The sequence below is a fragment of the Hyperolius riggenbachi genome, chromosome 4, assembly GCF_040937935.1.
Source record: "Hyperolius riggenbachi isolate aHypRig1 chromosome 4, aHypRig1.pri, whole genome shotgun sequence".
Classification (NCBI taxonomy): Eukaryota; Metazoa; Chordata; class Amphibia; order Anura; family Hyperoliidae; genus Hyperolius; species Hyperolius riggenbachi.
The window spans coordinates 112982717-113006968 of record NC_090649.1 but is presented as its reverse complement, the minus strand read 5'-3'; positions in this window follow the sequence as shown (position 1 = coordinate 113006968).

Below are 24252 nucleotides of genomic sequence, written 5' to 3'. Positions count from 1 at the left end.
TGTATGTTATTACTTTTGGTATACACAACAGAATGTAACAATACAAAAGTATACAACAGTACATTTGCAATTATAATTATAGAGAAGTTGTCTATCTCATACTAGACTACTGCTGCCTTTAAAATGAGCCAGCAAGGGGTTAAGATTTAGCTTAGAAGGGGCTGCCATAAATCTCTCTAAGGAAAAAAAACCCTTATCTTTCTGTTTAAGATTTACAATCCAGGGGGAGAGAGGAGAAGGAATGGCTCAAGTCATTAACAGAGTCTGACCAGCAATACATTGTTTAGGCCAGCTTGAGTTGTAAAGTGGAAATAATTATGGTAAAATGTTTACTTTTACTGGATCAGAAATTGTCTACATTGTGATCCATGTTTCTCTCACCCCTGGCAATAAACTAAAGCGTGTATGTTCAGTAGATATCACTGTCTCATCGCACACCACGAAGTAAGGAAAATACATGGAGCTCTGGAATTCTGACTGTGTGTGCAGCAAAGCCGGGGCGCTTCGGAGCAGGAGAAATGATTTATTTTGACATGCAGCCTCTTATCTCTGTCAGGTCCTGCCGCCCTTTTATCCTTCTGATTTTTTTCCGCCCTAGGCCGTGACCTTTGTGGCCTTTGCAGAAATCTATCCCTGGTCAGACTAATGAGGACGTGTGCATACGCGTGTTGCCAGCCAGCGGTATAGCCAGCCTCTCTACCCTTCTTGGATGGGGCCTCCCACACGGTCAGACGGTGCCAGGCTCCGTCGTAGGCTTCAGGCAGGGTGTGTGGCCGGGCTGCGCATGGTCGTCAGTGAGAATGCCTTCACCATGCGTATCGGCCGCTTCCGGCCTTAGTCATGTGATCTGGAGGCGGTGGTTTAGAGCTGGCATTAAAGAGACTCTGTAACATCAAAAACATCCCCTGGGGGGTACTCACCTCGTGTGGGGTAAGCCTCGGGATCCTAATGAGGCTTCCCACGCCGTCCTCTGTCCCACGGGGGTCTCGTTGCAGCCCTCCGAACAGCCGGCGACAGACCCGACTGTCAATTTAATATTTACCTTTGCTGGCTCCAGCGGGGGCACTGTGGCTGCTTTCGGCTCTGAAGTAGACGGAAATACCCGATCTCCGTCGGGTCCACTCTACTGGACAGGCGCCGGAAACTTGCGCCTGCGCAGTAGAGCAGACCTGACGGCGATCGGGTATTTCCGCCTACTTCGGAGCCGACAGCCGTCAGAGCGCCTGCGCAGGAGCCGGGAAGGTAAATATTGACGTCATCTTGTACAGAGGGCTGCAGCGAGACCCCTGAGGGACGGAGGAGCGTGGGAAGCCTCATTAGGATCCTGAGGCTTCCCCCACCCGAGGTGAGTACCCCCCAGGGGACGTTTTGACGTTACAGATTCTCTTTAAGTAACGTCACGTAACAACGTGACTATGATATCACATCACTCTGCTGCCATCTCGTGGATGTTTTATTCAGAGCAGTTCACGTATAGGACTTTATTTGTCCCATCTTATTGGAGCGCAGTGAGGTTTACGGGCATGCGGGTTTTGGGGCGCATGCCGCCCTATGGATTCGTTATATCGATGACGTGCTTCTGGTCTGGAGGGGCCCTAGGATGTCACTTATTTCCTTTCTTGATCAGCTTAATCAAAATGACAGGAATATTAAGTTGACCTTTGACATTGATGAGAATAAAATCACTTTTCTGGACTTGATAATTGAAAAGTATGAAAACACTCTCATAACTAAAACTTACCAAAAGCCGACTGCAGGGAATACCCTGCTACATGCAGGTAGCTTTCACCCACCATCGCTGATTAGAGGGATACCAATGGGGCAGATGTTAAGGGCACGTCGTAATTGTACCCGTGACTCGGATTTCAAAATAGAGTTAGAAGCAACGGAAAAAAGATTCCTGGAAAGGAAGTACGACACTAGGACTATTAAGACAGCTATGGATAGAGCTGAAAAAAACTGAACGGACGAAACTTCTGACCAGAAAGCGACGGGATAGTGACAAACAGGGACCTGTTAGAATAGTGACACGGTTTGGATCACATTGGTCACAGCTAAGACGGACATTAGCCAAAAACTGGCATATCTTACAACTAGACCCTACACTGAGGGAGGTGGTTGGGGATCGCCCCTTACTGACGGCCAGAAGAGCCCCAAATATTAAAGACATGCTTGTAAAATCAGAATACAATTCGACCATGATAAAAGCGAAAACCATGTGGCTGGGTTCTCACATCCAACCAAAAGGCATGTACACGTGCGGTAAATGTAATGTCTGTAGGCTGGTTGATCGAACCACGACGTTTAGGAATGCGCGGGACAGCCGTGAATATGAGATTAAAAAGTTAATAAACTGCGAAACGAAATTTGTACTATATGTTCTTGAGTGTCCATGCCGTTTGTTGTATGTGGGTAAAACCAGATCAGTGAATAATGGCGCACAGCGCCCATGTATAAAAATGGCGCCGCATTAAAAAGATACGCTTATCGCTATTTATCGTTAGTACTGCATAATAATGATGCACAGGGAAAAAAGAAGAAAAACGGCACACAGTAACATTATTTATCAATAGCGCCGTTCATATGCCAAGCAAAGGCAAGTAAGATTCTCCGGGCACCAGATGGATTTGCAAGTCACCTTTAATAAACTCCCAACACCTTCATAGATACATACAACAAATCTAAGCCTTACCTTACAGCTGTTTCACAGGTATCTTCTGCCTCTGAAGAAGCAGGTTTATCCTGTGAAACAGCTGTAAGGCTTAGATTTGTTGTATGTATCTATGAAGGTGTTGGGAGTTTATTAAAGGTGACTTGCAAATCCATCTGGTGCCCGGAGAATCTTACTTGCCTTTACCTGGATACAATACTTACTGGAGGCACAGTGGACATAGCACCTGCAGCTCCTGACCTGCCAAGTCAGCATCTAGTGCCGATTCTTCTTCTCTTCCCTGCAAAATCATATGCCAAGCAGCAGACGTTATTGTGCACAGTAACGTTATTTATCAATAGTGTCGTTCATATGCCAAACAGCAGACGTTATTGTGCACAGTAACGTTATTTATCAATATCGCCGTTCATATGCCAAACAGCAGACTTTATTGTGCACAGTAACGTTATTTATCAATAGCGCCCTACATAAGCAAAACTGCAGAAGTTATTTAACTTCAAAACAGTGAATGGATTTACTGTAATGTAACACTGTCAAGGTTAGGGTTAGGCACCACCAGGGGAGATTTAGGGTTAAGCACCACCAGGGAGGTCTTAGGGTTAGGCAACACCAGGAGGGGTGCTTAGGGTTTGGCACCACCAGGGGGGTTTGGCACCACCAGACTTTCCCGGGAAGTTCGGTTCGCCCCATAATGCTCCATTAGGGTCAACTTTGACCCTCTACATCACAGTCAGCAGGCACATTGTAGCCAATCAGGCTACACTCAGACCTGGAGCCACTCCCCCCTGTATATAAGACAAGGAGCACCGGCCATTATACTCACTCGTGTGCCTGCTATAGTGAGAGTAGGGCGAGCTGCTGCAGACTGTTTCACCTAGGGAAAGATTAGTTAGGCTCTTGGCTTGCTCCTGGCTGATTCTTATTGCTATAATAGCACCCCACAACTGCTCTTTTGAGAGCTAATCCTGTTGTTTTTTTTTATTTTTTTTTCCGTGTGTCACTGACACTTGTGTTGCATTATAGACAGCCTTGATAATTCATACTGTGTTTGTGCCAGCCCAGGCCCAGCACAATCAGACAGTGAGTCAGTGACTAGTGACAGTGACTACCTATGTCAGTCAGCTGCACATTGTGTAATACCCATTATTACTGCACTTGTGTTGTGGTAACATCTTTTGTAATTCATACTGTGTGCAGTGTCAATACCAGTTAGGCCCACCACATACAGTGACTAACTGTATCAGCTGCACATTGCGTAATACTCATTATTACTGCACTTGTGTTGCGGCGACAGCTTTTGTAATTCATACTGTGTGCAGTGTCACTGCCAGCCAGGCCCACCACATTCAGTGACTAACTGTATCAGCTGCACATTGTGTAATACCCATTATTACTGCACTTGTGTTGCGGCGACAGCTTTTGTAATTCATACCGTGTGCAGTGCCACTGCCAGCCAGGCCCAGCACATTCAGACAGTTAGTGACTACCTGTGTCAGTCAGCTGCACATTGTGTAATACCCATTACTGCACTTGTGTTGCATCGACAGCTTTTGTAATTCATACTGTGTGCAGTGCCACTGCCAGCCAGGCCCAGTACATTCAGTGACTACTGTATCTGTGTGTGTGATAGGCAGCTGCACATTGTAATACCCATTACTGCATACACCTACCTAGCTGTTGGGTTCAGTGAACCCACCTACCTACGTGAGTGCACACAGTGTGATATACCACTCCGTGCATACCTGTTAACTGCCTCACCTGTGTGACTGCACATTGTATTAGTCAAATCAGTGCATACCTTTCACTTCAAAAGATATGGACAAAACGGGCAAACCAGGTCGCAGAAGAGGTAGCGGCAGACCCAGAGGAAGGCCACCTAGCAGGTGTGTGCGTGGTCGTGTTGATGTGATTTTGTGCAGCCCTGGCCCAAAGTACAGTGCTCAGAAGAAGGCACGTCCCATCACCTCCCAAAATTGTCAGGACGTGGTTGACTATTTAACACAGAACACCTCATCTCCCGCAGCCACTAGCACTACTACAAGCACCACATCCGCTGCATTTGACACTTTGCAGGAGTTATTTGGTGGTGAAATCACTGATTCACAGCCACTACTGCTACAACAATATGAAGGCGCTAAGCAAGTTACACCACCTCATATGTGTGAGTTAGGTGACAATATGGATGTAATGGAGGAGGATGATGTTGATGAAGTACCTGCTGTTGCCGGTGCAGTTTTGGAGGTGTCTGAGGAAAGCGAAGCTGGGCAGGATGATTATGACGACGATTATACGGATGCCACATATGTTCCCAATAGAATAGATGAACAGGGGCACAGTTCGGAGGGGGAGTCAGAGAGGAGTAGGAGGAGACGAGTTCCTGAAAGAAGCAGGGGGAGCTTGTCCTCAGAAACAGCTGGTGGCAGTGTCCGGCGTCATGTACCGCCAGCTATAGACAGCCAGCCAACGTGCCCTTCAACGTCAGCTGCTGACTCTAAGGCCACCATAGTGCCATCACCCCAGGGGGGCTCAGCGGTGTGGAAATTTTTTAGTGTGTCTGCCTCAGATCGGAGTAAAGCCATCTGTTCTCTCTGTCTTCAAACATTGAGCCGTGGAAAGGCCAACACTCACGTAGGGACAAGTGCCTTACGAAGGCCCCTCGAGAAAAGGCACAAACAGCAATGGGAAGAACACCTGAGCAAAACCACACAAAAGAAAAGCCACCCTCCTTCTCCTCTTCCTCCTTCAGGTGCAGCATCTTCAGCCGCTTTCTCCCTTGCACCTTCACAGCCACCCTCCTCCACTCCGCCTCTGCCCTTGAGCGGTTCCTGCTCCTCTGCCCACAGCAGCCAGGTGTCCGTGAAGGAAGTCTTTGAGCGGAAGAAGCCAATTTCTGCCAGTCGCCCCCTTGCCCGGTGTCTGACAGCTGGCGTGGCGGAACTATTAGCTTGCCAGCTATTACCATACAACCTGGTGGACTCTGAGGCTTTCCGTAAATTTGTGGCCATTGGGACACCACAGTGGAAGATACCAGGCTGCACTTATTTTTCTAGAAAGGCGATACCCAAACTGTACCATGAAGTTGAGAGGCAAGTGGTGTCATCTCTGGCGAACAGCGTTGGGTCAAGGGTCCACCTGACCATGGATGCCTGGTCTGCCAAGCACGGGCAGGGCCGCTACATTACTTACACAGCCCATTGGGTCAACCTGGTGAACGATGGCAAGCAGCGAGTACGTGGCTGCGCAGCGGACCAACTAGTGACACCTCCACGGCTTGCAGGCAGGCCTCTTGCCACCTCATCTCCTTCTCCTCCTGCTAAATCCTCTTCGCTGTCATCCTCTTCCTCCTCCTTGGCTGAGTGGCAGTTCAACTCTAATAGTGCTGCCATCTCCTCTCCCGCTACACAGCCCCATCTCCCCAGAGCCTATGCTGCATGTCAGATATGATGGTGTCATGCCATCTTAGACATGTCTTGCCTTAAAGCGGAGAGTCACACTGGACCAGCTCTCCTGGCTGCTCTTAACAAACAGGTGGAGCACTGGCTGACCCCACACCAGCTGGAGATCGGCAATGTGGTGTGTGACAACGGCAGCAATCTCCTTTCCGCTTTGAATTTGGGAAAGCTGACACATGTACCCTGCATGGCACATGTGTTGAATCTGGTCATTCAAAGATTTGTGTCAAAGTACCCAGGCTTAGAGGATGTCCTGCAGCAGGCCAGGAAGTTGTGTGGGCATTTCAGGCGGTCTTACACGGCCATGGCATGCTTTGCGGAGAAACAACTTGCCGGTGAGACGCTTGATATCCGATAGCCCGACTCGCTGGAATTCGACCCTGCTCATGTTCTCTCTCCTGCTAGAACAGGAGAAAGCCATCACCCAGTACCTGTACAATTACAGTAGAAGAACACAATCTGGGGAGATGGGGATGTTGTGGCCCAACAACTGGACACTGATGCAAAATGCATGCAGGCTCATGCGGCCATTTAAAGGGGATGACCAACCTGGTGATTCGCAGTGAAGGCACCATCAGCGACTTGATCCCCTACGCTTACTTCCTGGAGCGTGCCGTGCGTAGATGGGTGGATCAAGCTGTGGAGGAGCGTGAAGAGGAACAGTTATGGCAGGAAAAGTCGTGGGAGCAATTTTCATCTGAACCAGATGTTTCCTCAACACCCGCGGCAGCACAGAGGGGGCTGGAGGAGGAAGAAGAGGAGTCGTGTGGGGAAGAAGAGGAGTCAAACTCGGATGATGAGGAAGGTGTTTCTGTGGAGGAGGAAGAGGCGGCGGCAGAAGAACAACCGCAGCAGCCGTCACAGGGAGCTTGTGCTGCTGCACGTTCCCGTGGTATTGTTCATGGCTGGCGTTCCCGTGGTATTGTTTGTGGCTGGGGGGAGGAAGAGGACTTACATAACGTCACTCAGGATGAGCAAGAGGAGATGGATAGTACGTCTGGATCCGACTTTGTGCAGATGGCGTCTTTCATGCTGTCCAGCCTGTTGAGGGACCCTCGTATAAAAAAACTCAAGGGGAATGAGCTGTACTGGGTGGCCAAGCTACTAGACCCTCGGTATAAGCACAAAGTGGCGGACCTGTTACCATGAAGACAGAAAGGATGCAGCACGTGCAGAACAAGCTGGCAACTATGCTTTACAATGCGTTTAAGGGTGATGTCACAGCACAACGCAATAAAGGCACCACTGCCAGTAATCCTCCTCCCATGTCCACGGAGGCAAGGACAGGACGCTCCAGCGATCGCATTGTGATCTCGGACATGCAGAAATTCTTTAGTCCAACACCTCGCCGTAGCCCTTCGGGATCCACCCTCCACCAATGCCTGGACCGGCAGGTAGCCGACTACCTGGCCTTAAATGTGGATGTAGACACTGTGAGCAGCGATGATGAACCCTTGGACTACTGGGTGTGCAGGCTTGACCTGTGGCCTGAGCTGTCCCAATTTGCCATCCAACTTCTGTCTTGCCCTGCCGAAAGCATCCTGTCAGAAAGGACCTTCAGTGCAGCTGGAGGCATTGTCACTGAGAAGAGAAGTCGCCTAAGTCACAAAAGTGTTCAGTACCTCCCCTTTATCAAAATGAATGAGGCATGGATTCCGGATGGCTACTGCCCGCCCCAAGACTAAGTCAGTCCCCACACACAGCATCTCTGCCTGCACGCCGTGTGACTGGCTGCCTGCCCCAAGACTAAGTCGCTCCCCACACAGCACCTCTGCCTGCCGGCCGCTTGACTGCCTTCTCCGCCACCACCAACAGGGTCCAGGACTCTATGCGGATTCCTGAATTTTTTAGGCCGCTACTAGCAGTAGCTGCTATAATAATTTTTCTGGGGCGTATACATGCCTGCCTAATTTTTCTGGCTGCACTGTGGGCGGCTGCAACAACAAAACAAAAGGCATGTACATGTGCCCACCCCCCTTCGTGATCATTACCTTGCCGCGGTGAAGGGGCTTGCGTATCACAATGCAGCAATGACCGCTGGCTATATGAGTGTCTTGGGGATTGGCACACCAAAGATAATAGGGTTGTTGCTTCATTGTGGTCAGACCAAATTTGATCAGCTGGACAGTCACTGTTCTGTCATTCAGCTACATCAGCAGGGCGACCATATGGGCTGTAAAGCCACCATCACCTGCACTCTCGTCATGGTGTGCACCAGTCCAGCACGGCCATCACTACACAATCAGCTGTTTGCGGTGCATTACACAGTAAGTTTGGTCTGTCAGTGTGAAGCAGTACACCAATTACACTAAATGATTGATGTATACACATGCAAGATGTTTTAAAGCACTTTAGGCCTGCAATTTAGCATTCAATGCTTAAAACGCTGCTTTGCGTCAAATCTAGATTTCCCCCCGGGACTTTGGCGTCTATCTCACTCATCCATGCCCCCCTCCAGATGTTAGACCCCTTGAAACATCTTTTCCATCACTTTTCTGGCCAGCAAGTGTTTCTAGATTTCCAAGTTCGCCTCCCCATTGAAGTCTATTGCGGTTCGCGCAAACCGAACATTTCGCGGAAGTTCGCGAACCAAAAATCAGAGGTTCGGCCCATCTCTACCTATCATGTGACCTCGGTAGCAGTGTATGTGGCACAGAGTGATTGGGTGCCAGGAGGAAAAGGAGGTGCCAGGCAGCGGGATCAGTGAATATTTACATAGCTCCGCTGCGCCTAATACTTTGTGTGTGTGTGTGGGGGGGAGGGGGGGGGGGTCGGGGGGACTGGAACCGAAGAAAAATGTATTTCCTCTGAATTTCAGCTTAACATGATGGCAATCCCTACATTGCTTAAAGGAGAACTGTAGAGAGAGGTGTATGGAGGCTGCCATATTTATTTCCATTTAAGCAATACCAGTTACCTGGCTATCCTGCTGATCCTCTGCCTCTAATACTTTCAGCTATAGCCCCTGAACAAGCATGCAGCAGATCAGATTTTTCTGACAATTTTGACAGGATTAGCTGCATGCTTGTTTCAGCAACTACTTCAGCCAAATAGATCAGCAGGGCTGCCAGGCAACTGGTATTGCTTAAAAGGAAATAAATATGGCAGCCTCCATATACATCTCACTACAGTTCTCCTTTAAGCAAACCTTTCCATGCAATACTCAGGGCCTGATTTCTGGAAAGGCCACACAGGCCCAGGCCTTAGGCCGCTGCAGCCCAAGGTAGCACCTAAACATGAAAGAGGGGTTGCTACATATGAAAGAGAAAAAGGAAAAATGATGCCCAAGGAAGCTGTTCATGAAAGAGAGGGCTACAGTACATGGATGATACACATGAAAAAGGGGGCTGTACATGGAATGGGAGGAGGCAGCAGTACATGGATGATACACATGGAAGAGGGGGCTGTACATGGAATGGGAGGGGGCTGCAGTACATGGGTGATACACCTGCAAGAGGGGGCTGCTGTAAAATGGATGATACACATGGAAGAGGGGGCTGCACATGGAATGGGAGGGGTTGCAGTACATAGATGATACACATGGAAGAGAGGGCTTTACATGGAATGGGATGGGCTGCTGTACATGGATGATACACATGGAAAAGGGGGCTGCACATGGAGGAGGGGGCTACAGTACATGGATGTTACACATGGAAGAGGGGGCTATACATGGCATGGGAGGGGGCTGCTGTACATGGATGATACACATGGAAGAGGGGCTGCACATGGAATGGTGAGAGGCTGCAGTACATGGATGATACATATGGAAGAGGAGGCTGCACATGGCATGGGAGGGGCGCTGCTGTACATGGATGATACACATGGAAGAGGTGCTGCACATGGAATGGGAGAGGCTGCGGTACATGGATGATACACATGGAGGAGATTAGACCTGTCCTCACTCAGGAATAAGATGTCGCTCTCTGTAGATCGGAAAGAAAAGGGGGGTAGGTCACCCCTCCACCTCCACCAAGGGTGGAAACAGTATAATCGCTAGAGAACAGTTGTGCCAGCAGGATAAAAAGTAATAAATTTCGCAGGCACAGCCCGCTTCATCAGGCAATAAGATAGGGGACAAACAGAATCTCGCCAGTAGCACGAATAGTTTGTGTATCATTTCTAAGCTTATATAACAATATACTGTAGTTTTTGGAGTTTGCATAACTAATGAAGGCTGCAGTCTATTTATTGAGATTGGAGGAGGCACAAGGTGCTTGCTTGGGCCACCAAAGTTGCCAGAAATTGCCCTGGCTGTACTCATCCTATATTTAAAATATTTAAGATTAAAGAGAATCTGTATTCACAAAATGAAGTATGAACAAACATCCCTGCCTGTTTGGGGTCATCTCCTAGCCCCCTCTGTAAAATTTTTGTTACAGAGTCCCTTTAAGAAAAAATAGCAAGATTTGGCTTTTTGAGATTTAATAAACCAATTATTTTTTACCCATTAGAACTCACCCGGGGGTAGGGGTGTAGCAATAGCCATAGCCGCCATAGCATTTGCTATGGGGCCCTGGTGGAGAGGCGGCCAGGTGGTACTTGATGTGTTCACCATTAACTTTCTTGTGTTTCTCTGCCCTCTGACTGTCTCAGTGCCCATGAACTATGTGCAGTGTTGATTGCATGAGAATGTAAAATGCACAATTAACTCATATCCATAGGGTAGGAGCAGGCGGTATTGCTTTAAGAGAAACCGTGACCAAGAATTGAACTTCATCCCAATCAGTAGCTGATACCCCATTTTCCACAAGAAATCTTTTGCTTTTCTCAAACGGATCATCAGGTGGCTCTGTATGGCTGATATTGTGGTGAAACCCCTCCCACAGTGTGATGCCAGGACCATGGTCCTGACAGTTTCCTGCCTGTGAACCTCACTGCATTGTGGGATATAACAGCTTTTTACAGCTTGGTCCAAATGTCAAAAAAGCATCTCCTTCCACTGGCATTACCTGCCAGCAGTAAAAATGTCACCATGTGGTAAATGTCAGAATGTAAATCAGGGAGAGGAAAGATTTTACAATGGGAACAATGACTAAATCATTTATGCATAATTATTGTAAAAATGGAGCACTTTTTTTATCACATTATTTTCACTGGAGTGCCTACATCTGAGGGCCCCATTAGAATGATACCCCATATGCCATATTTTACTTCTAGCTGAGCATGTGGTCGGACCGTTCTTCCCAGCCTGCGTGGCTGTCGCGATCGAAAGCGTTCGCTAGGGTGACAGTTCAGGAGCCATAGAGCTGTACAGATGCATTGCTAGGCAACGGCGGAGCATTACAACTGTAGAGCATTGGGGACACTTAGTGTTGGGCGAACAGTGTTCGCCACTGTTCGGGTTCTGCAGAAAATCACCCTGTTCGGGTGATGTTCGAGTTCGGCCGAACACCTGACGGTGTTCGGCCAAACCGTTCGGCCACATGGCCGAACTAAGAGCGCAAGGCCGAACGTTCCCCGAACGTTCGGCTAGCGCTGTGATTGGCCGAACGGGTCACGTGGTTCGGACCCGAACGCGCTCTGATTGGCCGAACGGGTCACGCGGTTCGGACCCGAACGCGCTCTGATTGGCCGAACGTGTCACGTGGTTCGGGTAAATAAATACCCGAACCACGTCATTTCTCCGCCATTTGTCTGTGGGTTTAGCTTTGGGTAGGCAGGCAGGGTAGTTCTCTCTCCAGCCGGACTAGCCAGGGTCCCCCCCAGTCATTGTGTCGCTGCTGGGAACAGTAGTACACCGCTCAGCCACACTATATAGCATTGTGTTTACTGCCACTCTGTGTACACCGCTCAAAACCACTGTATAGCATTGTGCTGTGTGTCGCTGCTGGGAACAGTAGTATACCGCTCGCTCAGCCACACTATATAGCATTGTGTTTACTGCCACTCTGTGTCTACTGGGAACAGTAGTACACCGCTCGCTCAGCCACACTATATAGCATTGTGTTTACTGCCACTCTGTGTCTGCTGGGAACAGTAGTACACCGCTCACCCTGTATAGCATTGTGCTCTGTGTCGCTGCTGGGAATAGTAGTACACCACTCACCCACACTATATAGCATTGTGTTTACTGCCACTCTGTGTACACCGCTCACCCAGCACTATATATAGCATTGTGTTTACTGCCACTCTGTGTCTGCTGGGAACAGTAGTACACCGCTCGTTCAGCCACACTATATAGCATTGTGTTTACTGCCACTCTGTGTCTGCTGGGAACAGTAGTACACCGCTCGCTCAGCCACACTATACAGCATTGTGTTTACTGCCACTCTGTGTCTGCTGGGAACAGTAGTACACCGCTCGCTCAGCCACACTATATAACTTTGTGTTTACTGCCACTCTGTGTACACCGCTCACCCAGCACTATATAGCATTGTGTTTACTGCCACTCTGTGTCTGCTGGGAACAGTAGTACACCGCTCACCCGCCACTGCATAGCATTGTGCTCTGTGTCGCTGCTGACAATAGTGGTACACCGCTCACCCAGCACTGTATAGCATTGTGCTCTGTGTCGCTGCTGGGAACAGTAGTACACCGCTCGCTCAGCCACACTATATAGCATTGTGTTTACTGCCACTCTGTGTCTGCTGGGAACAGTAGTACACCGCTCACCGGCCACTGTATAGCATTGTGCTCTGTGTCGCTGCTGGCAATAGTGGTACACCGCTCACCCAGCACTGTATAGCATTGTGCTCTGTGTCGCTGCTGGGAACAGTAGTACACCGCTCGCTCAGCCACACTATATAGCATTGTGTTTACTGCCACTCTGTGTACACCGCTCACCCAGCACTATATAGCATTGTGTTTACTGCCACTCTGTGTCTGCTGGGAACAGTAGTACACCGCTCACCCGCCACTGCATAGCATTGTGCTCTGTGTCGCTGCTGACAATAGTGGTACACCGCTCACCCAGCACTGTATAGCATTGTGCTCTATGTCGCTGCTGGGAACAGTAGTACACCGCTCGCTCAGCCACACTATATAGCATTGTGTTTACTGCCACTCTGTGTCTGCTGGAAACAGTAGTACACCGCTCACCCTGTATAGCATTGTGCTCTGTGTCGCTGCTGGGAATAGTAGTACACCACTCACCCACACTATATAGCATTGTGTTTACTGCCACTCTGTGTACACCGCTCACCCAGCACTATATATAGCATTGTGTTTACTGCCACTCTGTGTCTGCTGGGAACAGTAGTACACCGCTCGTTCAGCCACACTATATAGCATTGTGTTTACTGCCACTCTGTGTCTGCTGGGAACAGTAGTACACCGCTTGCTCAGCCACACTATACAGCATTGTGTTTACTGCCACTCTGTGTCTGCTGGGAACAGTAGTACACCGCTCTCTCAGCCACACTATATAGCATTGTGTTTACTGCCACTCTGTGTACACCGCTCACCCAGCACTATATAGCATTGTGTTTACTGCCACTCTGTGTCTGCTGGGAACAGTAGTACACCGCTCACCCGCCACTGCATAGTATTGTGCTCTGTGTCGCTGCTGACAATAGTGGTACACCGCTCACCCAGCACTGTATAGCATTGTGCTCTGTGTCGCTGCTGGGAACAGTAGTACACCGCTCGCTCAGCCACACTATATAGCATTGTGTTTACTGCCACTCTGTGTACACCGCTCACCCAGCACTATATAGCATTGTGTTTACTGCCACTCTGTGTCTGCTGGGAACAGTAGTACACCGCTCACCGGCCACTGTATAGCATTGTGCTCTGTGTCGCTGCTGGCAATAGTGGTACACCGCTCACCCAGCACTGTATAGCATTGTGCTCTGTGTCGCTGCTGGGAACAGTAGTACACCGCTCGCTCAGCCACACTATATAGCATTGTGTTTACTGCCACTCTGTGTACACCGCTCACCCAGCACTATATAGCATTGTGTTTACTGCCACTCTGTGTCTGCTGGGAACAGTAGTACACCGCTCACCCGCCACTGCATAGCATTGTGCTCTGTGTCGCTGCTGACAATAGTGGTACACCGCTCACCCAGCACTGTATAGCATTGTGCTCTATGTCGCTGCTGGGAACAGTAGTACACTGCTCGCTCAGCCACACTATATAGCATTGTGTTTACTGCCACTCTGTGTACACCGCTCACCCAGCACTATATAGCATTGTGTTTACTGCCACTCTGTGTCTGCTGGGAACAGTAGTACACCGCTCACCCGCCATTGTATAGCATTGTGCTCTGTGTCGCTGCTGGCAATAGTGGTACACCGCTCACCCGCCACTGTATAGCATTGTGCTCTGTGTCGCTGCTGGCAATAGTGGTACACCGCTCACCCACCACTGTATAGCATTTCTGTACTGCCACTGTACTGCTGCCAGTCAGCGTGTACTTTACGGATAAGTGAAATGAGGAAGAAATCCGGTGAAAGAGGGAGGGGCAAGGGAAGAGGTGTTTCCCCTGACGGTTCACGTACAGGCCACAGGTCAGCACCCAAGAAAACCCACTCAATACCGCCCATGTTGTCCAGGACAACAACCCTCACAAATCCAAAAGAACAGGACCAGATAATTACTTGGATGACCTCTCAAGCGTCCAGCAGTGGGTTAAGCAGCACCAGCACATCACGCACGAGGTCCGAGTCCTCAGCCAGTTACAAGGATCCAGTGGGCACAAAGCTGACACAACCGGCAGCGACACCACGCACACAACTGCCAGATAACCAGGCTGAAGAATTACCTCAGGACACAATGGGGTATTCGCAGGAGCTATTCCCAGCCCAACAAACTTCCACCTTTGAAAGGTCAATGGAGGAACAGCCAGAAATGTTGTGCCCGGATTCACAACCATTAACTGTGGGAAATGCACCGCGCACTGAAATACAAGGCGAGTCCGAGGACTTTGAAACCCAAATCCCAGAGCAAGTTGGGCAGGAGGGGTTGCAATTGCAGGAGGTCGGCCGAGAAGATCTGGAAGACGACGTTGGCGTGAGCTGCGCAGAGGTTGTTCTGGGGAGCTCTACTCCACGGCGGCGGCCCCCCACAATGACATATGACGAGTTTGAGGAGATGGAAGAGGAGGGTATGGACAATGTGGACATAGACCCAGATTTTGTATGTAAACGACAACATCGCCGTCGTAGCAGCACAGATGAGTCTGTTGAAGAACCCACTGCTGCACGAGTTCACCTTGTGCCACAAGGTAGGCGGCGCGAAATTTCAGGCACCACAAGCGTGGAAGTTCCTTTGAGACGCAAAAGAGGCGCAAACAGAAATCGCCAGCAAGGCAGGTGCTCCAAAGTCTGGGCTTTCTTTGAAGACTGCACTGAGGATGGTACCATGACGATTTGCAAGGTGTGCAAGACCCGCCTGAGCAGGGGGAAAAGTATTAACAACCTCTCCACCACCAGCATGAGCCGCCACATGCTATCTAAACATCCCACTCTGTGGGCAAACGCGGCAGGACAGGGTACCAGCAACACTGCCTCCCTTGGGGTCACCAGACTCACCACCAGACCTGCCTCAGCAGCAGCAGTAGCCCAGCCATTGCGTGGTTCACAACATTCACAAACATCAGACGACGCTGACACTGTCACTTTCCGGAGTAGTGCTCTTGTCTTGAGGTCTCCCAGTGTTCATCAAACACAACAACCAACAGCCCTTCAGTGTGCAGCCCTACGGTTCAGTTGTCTGTCTCGGAGATGTTTGAGCGCAAGAGGAAATTGCCAGCAAATGACCCCCGGGCCGTGGCAGTAACAGCCAGCATAGCCAAGCTTCTGGCCTGCGAAATGCTGCCATATCGAGTGGTGGAGACAAACAGCTTCAAGGGCATGATGTCAGTGTGGCCATCCCACGTTACGTGGTTCCCAGCCGCTACTACTTTGCACGCTCTGCAGTGCCTGAGTTGCATGAGCACGTGGTCAGCAAAATAACCCGAAGCTTGAAGAATGCCGTTGCCTGCAAGGTTCACCTCACCACTGACACCTGGACGAGTGCGTTCGGCCAGGGTCGATACATCTCCCTTACCGCGCACTGGGTGAACCTTGTGGAGCCTGGCAGTGATTCCTCACCTGCTACGGCGCGGGTGTTGCCCACGCCGCAAACAGCTGCACCACCGTCCCTCCCACTGGATAACAACAGCAGCACCTACCTCTCTGACTCCTTCTCCTCCAACGCTTCGCAAAGCTGTACCTCATCCGGAAACGCTAACTCAGCACCAGCAGCAGTAGGATCGTGGAAGCAGTGCAGCACAGCTGTTGGCATGCGTCAGCAAGCATTGCTGAAGCAGATCTGCCTTGGGGATAAGCAGCACACAGGGGAGGAAATTTGGAGGGGAATAAAGGAACAGACGGATTTGTGGCTGGCACCGCTGGACCTGAAACCGGGCATGGTTGTGTGTGATAATGGGAGTAATCTCATTCGCGCTTTAAGGTTGGCTAAGCTGACACACATCCCTTGCCTGGCGCACGTGATGAACCTAGTAGTTCAGCGGTTCCTGAGGACATACCCAGGCGTGGCCGATCTTCTGTTGAAGGTGCGACGAGTGGCCAAGCATTGTAGAAATTCCAGTACTGCTTCAGGGGCACTCGCCAAGATGCAGGAGCGCTTCAATCTCCCCCACCATCGCTTGCTGTGTGATGTCCCTACGCGCTGGAATTCTACGCTGCACATGCTAGCCCTTTTTGCGAGCAGAAGAGTGCAGTTGTCCAGTACATGACGGCGCAGTAACGAGGCGCATCCGGACAGATGCCAAGCTTTTGTGGATCTGATTGGGCCAACATGTTGGACCTCTGCCAAGTCCTCCAAAATTTTGAGCAATCCACGTTGCTTGTGAGCAGTGACAACTCTTCAGTCAGCATTACCATACCACTGCTGTGTTTCCTAAAGAGGTCAATGTTGAAAATCAAGGAAACAGCTGTCATGATGCAACAGGGGGAATCAGAAGGAGAAAACGATCAGCGTGATGGTACCAACATCAGGCCATCTGCCTCAGGAAACGCTGGCCCCAGCAGCTATGACGAAGAAGAGGAGGAGGAACAGCTGGAGTTGGAGCAGGAATTTCATGCCACCACTGACGAGGGCCAGAGCGGTGCACGTTGGACTTCCACAATTCAGCGCGAATGGTCAGCAGAAGCAGACCAGGAAGAAGGTGACGACTATGATGCATCACAACAATCACAACGCCCACAAGAGGATGATGATGGTTCTGGCAGGACTCTGGCACACATGGCTCAATTCATGCTAGACTGCATTGAACGCGACCCACGCATTGTGCGCATTCAGGACAACACCAATTATTGGGTTTATACCCTTCTGGATCCACGGTACAAACACAATGTTCCAAAACTGCTTGAAGAAAGAGTCAGACAGGTCAAAATGGAAGAATACGAGCAGGCCCTTGTGGAGACACCCATGCAGCAGCCCACAGAACAGCAAGCATGCACATCCACCTCCAACACCGATCGCCTGGAGAAGATGGTCAAGGACTACATGTCAGATGGCGTAGCTGTGTTGAACAATCCATCTGCACCCTTCAACTATTGGGTATCGAAGCTATACACCTGGCACGAACTGGCAATGTACGCAATAGAGGTGCTGGCTTGCCCGGCAGCCAGCGTTATGTCGGAACGCTGTTTCAGTGCTGCCGGAGGCATCGTCACAGATCGGCGTATCCGCCTCTCCACAGAAAATGCAGACCGTCTGACTCAAATTAAAATGAATCAATCCTGGATTGGAAACGACTACGCAACACTCCAGGACCCCAACCAAGTAACAGGAACAATGAACATCTGTGATGGGTTAGCGTTGCCGGTCCCTTGTTACGGAACCTCTCATCTGTATTACATTTATGACTGCATGGCGGCAAAAAGCATTGCTATATCCGCACGCTTTTTGTCCTCATGCAAGGCCTGGGTTGTTGTGTCTCAAAAAGCGTGGCCTTCTCCTCCTGCGCCTGCTCCTGTTCCATCACGTGTGCTGCTGCTGGGTTAGCGTTGCCGGTCCCTTGTTACGGAACCTCTCATCTGTATTACATTTATGACTGCATGGCGGCAAAAAGCATTGCTATATCCGCACGCTTTTTGTCCTCATGCAAGGCCTGGGTTGTTGTGTCTCAAAAAGCGTGGCCTTCTCCTCCTGCGCCTGCTCCTGTTCCATCATGTGTGCTGCTGCTGCTGGGTTAGCGTTTCCGGTCCCTGTTTATGGAACCTCTTATCTTTATTACATTTATGACTGCATGGCGGTAAAAAGCATGCTATCCGCACGCTTCTTGTCCTCATGCAAGGCCTGGGTTGTTGTGTCTCAAAGCGTGGCCTTCTCCTCCTGCGCCTCCTCCTGTTCCATCACGTGTGCTGCTGCTGCTGGGTTAGCGTTTCCGGTCCCTGTTTATGGAACCTCTTATCTTTATTACATTTATGACTGCATGGCGGTAAAAAGCATGCTATCCGCACGCTTCTTGTCCTCATGCAAGGCCTTGGTTGTTGTGTCTCAAAGCGTGGCCTTCTCCTCCTGCACCTCCTCCTGTTCCATCATGTGTGCTGCTGCTGCTGGGTTAGCGTTGCCGGTCCCTGTTTATGGAACCTCTTATCTTTATTACATTTATGACTGCATGGCGGCAAAATGCATGCTATCCGCACGCTTCTTGTCCTCATGCAAGGCCTGGGTTGTTGTATCTCAAAGCGTGGCCTTCTCCTCCTGCGCCTCCTCCTGTTCCATCACGTGTGCTGCTGCTGCTGGGTTAGCGTTTCCGGTCCCTGTTTATGGAACCTCTTATCTTTATTACATTTATGACTGCATGGCGGTAAAAAGCATGCTATCCGCACGCTTCTTGTCCTCATGCAAGGCCTTGGTTGTTGTGTCTCAAAGCGTGGCCTTCTCCTCCTGCACCTCCTCCTGTTCCATCATGTGTGCTGCTGCTGCTGGGTTAGCGTTTCCGGTCCCTGTTTATGGAACCTCTTATCTTTATTACATTTATGACTGCATGGCGGTAAAAAGCATGCTATCCGCACGCTTCTTGTCCTCATGCAAGGCCTGGGTTGTTGTGTCTTAAAGCGTGGCCTTCTCCTCCTGCGCCTCCTCCTGTTCCATCACGTGTGCTGCTGCTGCTGGGTTAGCGTTTCCGGTCCCTGTTTATGGAACCTCTTATCTTTATTACATTTATGACTACATGGCGGTAAAAAGCATGCTATCCGCACGCTTCTTGTCCTCATGCAAGGCCTGGGTTGTTGTGTCTCAAAGCGTGGCCTTCTCCTCCTGCACCTCCTCCTGTTCCATCACGTGTGCTGCTGCTGCTGGGTTAGCGTTGCCGGTCCCTGTTTATGGAACCTCTTATCTTTATTACATTTATGACTGCATGGCGGTAAAAAGCATGCTATCCGCACGCTTCTTGTCCTCATGCAAGGCCTGGGTTGTTGTGTCTCAAAGCGTGGCCTTCTCCTCCTGCACCTCCTCCTGTTCCATCACGTGTGCTGCTGCTGCTGGGTTAGGGTTGCCGGTCCCTGTTTATGGAACCTCTTATCTTTATTACATTTATGACTGCATGGCGGCAAAATGCATGCTATCCGCACGCTTCTTGTCCTCATGCAAGGCCTGGGTTGTTGTGTCTCAAAGCGTGGCCTTCTCCTCCTGCGCCTGCTCCTGTTCCATCACGTGTGCTGCTGCTGGGTTAGCGTTTCCGGTCCCTGTTTATGGAACCTCTTATCTTTATTACATTTATGACTGCATGGCAGCAAAATGCATGCTATCCGCACGCTTCTTGTCCTCATGCAAGGCCTGGGTTGTGTCTCAAAGCGTGGCCTTCTCCTCCTGCGCCTCCTCCTGTTCCATCACGTGTTCTGCTGCTTGTGCTGGGTTAGCGTTACCGGTCCCTTTTCCTGGAACCTCTTCTCTGTATTACATTTATGACTGCATAGCGACAAAAAGCATGTTACCTGTGCAAAGAAACATGACATTTTCCACATTTAAAAGACAGTTTTTCCTTTGAAACTTTACAATCAATTTTCTCAAAAACTATAAGCTCTTTTTCAAATATTTTTTTTCCTCTTGTACCCACTCACAAGGTGCACATACCCTGTAAATTTGGGGTATGTAGCATGTAAGGAAGCTTTACAAAGCACGAAAGTTCGGGTCCCCATTAACCTCCATTATGTTCGGAGTTCGGCGCGAACACCCGAACATCGCGGCCATGTTCGGCGAACGTTCGCGAACCCGAACATCCAGGTGTTCGCCCAACACTAGGGACACTTAAGCCACACCCCTACCACACCTCTAACCACCCCCCAACACACCCCTAATCACGCATTCTATAAATATTTCATAAGAACAAAAGGTTGTTTTATAATTCAAACCACCCTGGTCCTTTCTATCCTGGTTCATTTTCCTTCATAGTAAAATTTGAAAACAAGAAATATATCAATTGAAAGGATGGGAATAAAGTTTAGAGTCAATTAAACATTTTTCTGTAGAAAAATACATATATTTACACAAATCTGTTCATTAGTTCTGAAAGAGGGACAAATGAGGGAGAAAGAGGGTCAGAGGGAGAGGGCTCCCCAAAGAGGGACTGTCCCTCCAAAAGATTGACAGTTGGGAGCTATGCATTAATGTAGTGTAAAGCCTAGATTCTCAACATGTGGTATGCATACGCCCGGAGGTACTTCTGATGGTTCCAGGGGGTACTCGGGCTTGATATACTTAACCAGGAATAACAAATTTAGAGTTTTAGAAAATGATAAATCTTATTTAAACAATACCAAATTAGTATTTTAGCTAATTAAAAGCAATAGTAAATGCTTGGAATTAGAACCAATTATCATGTACTACAATTAAATATATATTGGTCAAGGGGTTCTTATGATAATGTTTACTATGCTAGTGGGTACTTGGTGAGTAAAGGGTATTAAAAGGGGTACATACCAATAATATGTTGAGAAACACTGGTGTAGAGGACACTGCAGGAATCATCATGGGAAACAGTTCTCCAATCACAGCACCCACTGCAGCTGTAAGAGTTGTGATTGGCCGAAATAGTGTGGGAGTAGTTTAGTACAACCTATCTGAAACCTAGCAGTTTATGAGGGCGTCATCCACCCAATCACGTTAGCAGAGTTTCCCTATGAGGTTTCCTGCTGGGTCCCCTAAACCAGACTAGCAACTAAATATGTTACATTCCTCTACAATTTTATCTAACTTTGCATGGGTAATGCGTTTACATGGTGCCAAAGTGCCCGGGTGCGTCGCAACCGCAACGTACTGAAACGCAGCGTTGGGTGTGAAAGGTAAAATGAAAGTCTATGGACTTTCATTTTACCTTAGTTACCGCAAAGATTCAGCAGTGATGCACTGGGAGACATCGCAAGCTCACTCCAACCTGAATTATAGCAAATTCTTTCTGTTTTAAAGGGAACCGGAGATGAATGGCCAGCTAAAATAGTAAAAGGATTTATACATACCTGGGGCTTCTTCCATCCCCATAAGCCTGGATCGCTCCCACGCCGCCATCCTCCGCTTCCTGTATCGGCGGTACCGGGTCCCGTCACTTCCGGCGGACGTGGCCAATTGTCCACATACACAGGGGCTCCCTCCATACCCTTACGCATGCGGCTGCAGCCGCACGCGTAGGTATATGGAGGGAGCCCCTTTGATGCGGACAATAGGCCGCGTCCAGCAGGCCGACTGGCCGACTCGCGGTAATGACGGGATCCAGTACCGGCGGATCCAGGCACCAGAGGACGGCGGCGTGGGAGAGATCCGTGCGTATGGGGCTGGAGGAAGCCCCAGGTATGTATAAACCTTTCCTTCATTTCATATCTGGTTCTCTTTAAGAAAGCAAACTTTTGTATTCATTACAACGCAGTAAAGGGCTCTGGTGTGAAAGAGCCCTGCAGCAGGACTGTGATGATCAGCATTGCAGTCAGGCATCATACTTCTGATGGGCAGAGCAGAACAATTAAGGAGTCAATTCTCTCTCATATCAGAGCAACTATGTAAAAAATGAGCCTGTTGTTGCAGAATGACAAATGCCTGGCAGCAGAAAACAATGAATGATGTCATGTGCTTACAGAGTGAGATCCTCAAACCCAAAAAAATACAACCCTCAGCAGAGCTAGCGCTAAGTAGTTCAGCACTATCCTCCACTGATTGCTGCTGCCTATACTCCTATTTTTGAGGTGCATTGGGCTGTACTGCCACTTCTCCCAAAACAAGAAAAAAGGGCGCGAAAAGAAGCATGCCGCCATTCGCAGGAATAATAAAGGCCACAACTAGCAACAATGGGTGGACATTTAGGCTGTAAGAAAGCGGGCGCTGGGCTACCTGCTATTGAATTTCTGCCTTTTGCCGCTAATTGTTGCTTTGCAGCGGGGGGGGGGGGGGGGGAGGAGTGGTTAAATGTTTGGCGCTGGGGGGGGTTAAAGTGTACCAGAGATGTTGTAAAAGGGAGATTTAAAACTCACCCAGGGCTTCCTCCAGCAGCATAAACACGTGTGAGTCCCTTACCGTTATCCCGTGGTCTGCCGTTTAGCCCCGGCAATAGGCTTAGTCGCCTCAGTCTCAGTCTATTGTGCATGAAGAAGTCCCAGACTAGACCCAACTGAGGCTATTACCGGGGCTGATTGCGGCTGAACGGCAGACCGTGGGAGGATGGCGAGGGACTCAGACGTGCTTATGCAGCTGGAGGAAGCCGCGGGTGAGCATCAAATCTTCCTTTTACAACAGCTCTGGTTTACTTTAAAGAGGAGCTGTAGTAAAAAAAAAAAAACATCATGAATTAAATTGCCTATTGTTTACAATATTCATTTATAAATGATTTAATCAGTGTTTGCCCATTGTAAAATCTTTCCTCCCTCTAATTTACATTCTGAAATTTATAACTGGTGGTGACATCTTTAGTTCTGCCAGGTGATCCATACAGAATGTTCGTTACTGAGAGTTCTAAGCATAGAGGGAGATATTGCTAGCTTGGCAGTAGGGAAAAGGCATTATTTCCCACAATGCAACAAGGTTCACAGACATAAAACTGTCCTGACATCACACTGTGGTATGGGTTTCACCACAATATCAGCCACACAGTCCACCCTGATGACCTATTCGAGTAAATGTAAATAATTCTCATCTGAAAGGGGGTATCAGCTACTGATTGGAATTAGGTTCAATCAGGGCCAGATTTACAATAAGGCAGTGTAGGCATGTGCCTCAAGGCGCCTGATAATGGCAAGGCGGTTCACTCCCTCCCCTCGTGCCTCCCTCCCTCCTTCCCTATGCAGAGTCCTGATGAGATAGTAAAGACTCAACCTGCTCTCAGCATTCAACTGACAAGATCTCCCTTCAATCAGGGGCACCACTAGCTACCCAATACTTGGGGACACCTCTAGTTACATATTATCAGTGGCGGACATACGGCCGTGCAGGCCGTGCCGCCGCACGAGGGCCCCTGAAGTTCCGCTGCTTCAGGGGCCCATTAAGTATTGCAGGTTTTTTTTTTTAACTTTACCTTTTATTTTAACCCGGGGGGCCCCGACTCCTGTCCTCCCCCCTCACATCGGCCCCCCCCCTCCCCCTCATGAGATGCGGCGGGAGAGCAGAAAATCCAGGAAGTCTCCGCCGGGGCTGCAGCAGACACTAGAGGCTGCTGCCGCTTGGTCTCCCGTGTCTCCAACTTTGTACACTGCTCGCTACTTCCTGGTTTAGTAGCGAGCAGTGTACAAAGTTGGAGACACGGGAGACCAAGCGGCAGCAGCCTCTAGTGTCTGCTGCAGCCCCGGCGGAGACTTCCTGGATTTTCTGCTCTCCCGCCCGCCGCCGCCGCCGCCGCGCATACCGGGAGGGGGGCCCCGAGGTGAGTGAGGGAGGATAGGAGTCGGGCCCCCCACCCGGATAGCTACACACCCATCCACCCGGCTAACTACCCACCCGGATACCCGCACACTCACCCGGCTACCTACCCACCCGGATACCCACACACCCACCCAGCTACCTACCCGGCTACCTAACCACCCTGCCGGCTACCTACCCACCCGGCTACCTACCCACCCGGATACCCACACACCCACCCGGCTACCTACCCGGCTACCTAACCACCCACCCGGCTACCTAACCACCCTGCCGGCTACCTACCCACCCACCCACCCGGCTACCTAACCACCCTGCCGACTACCTACCCACCCACC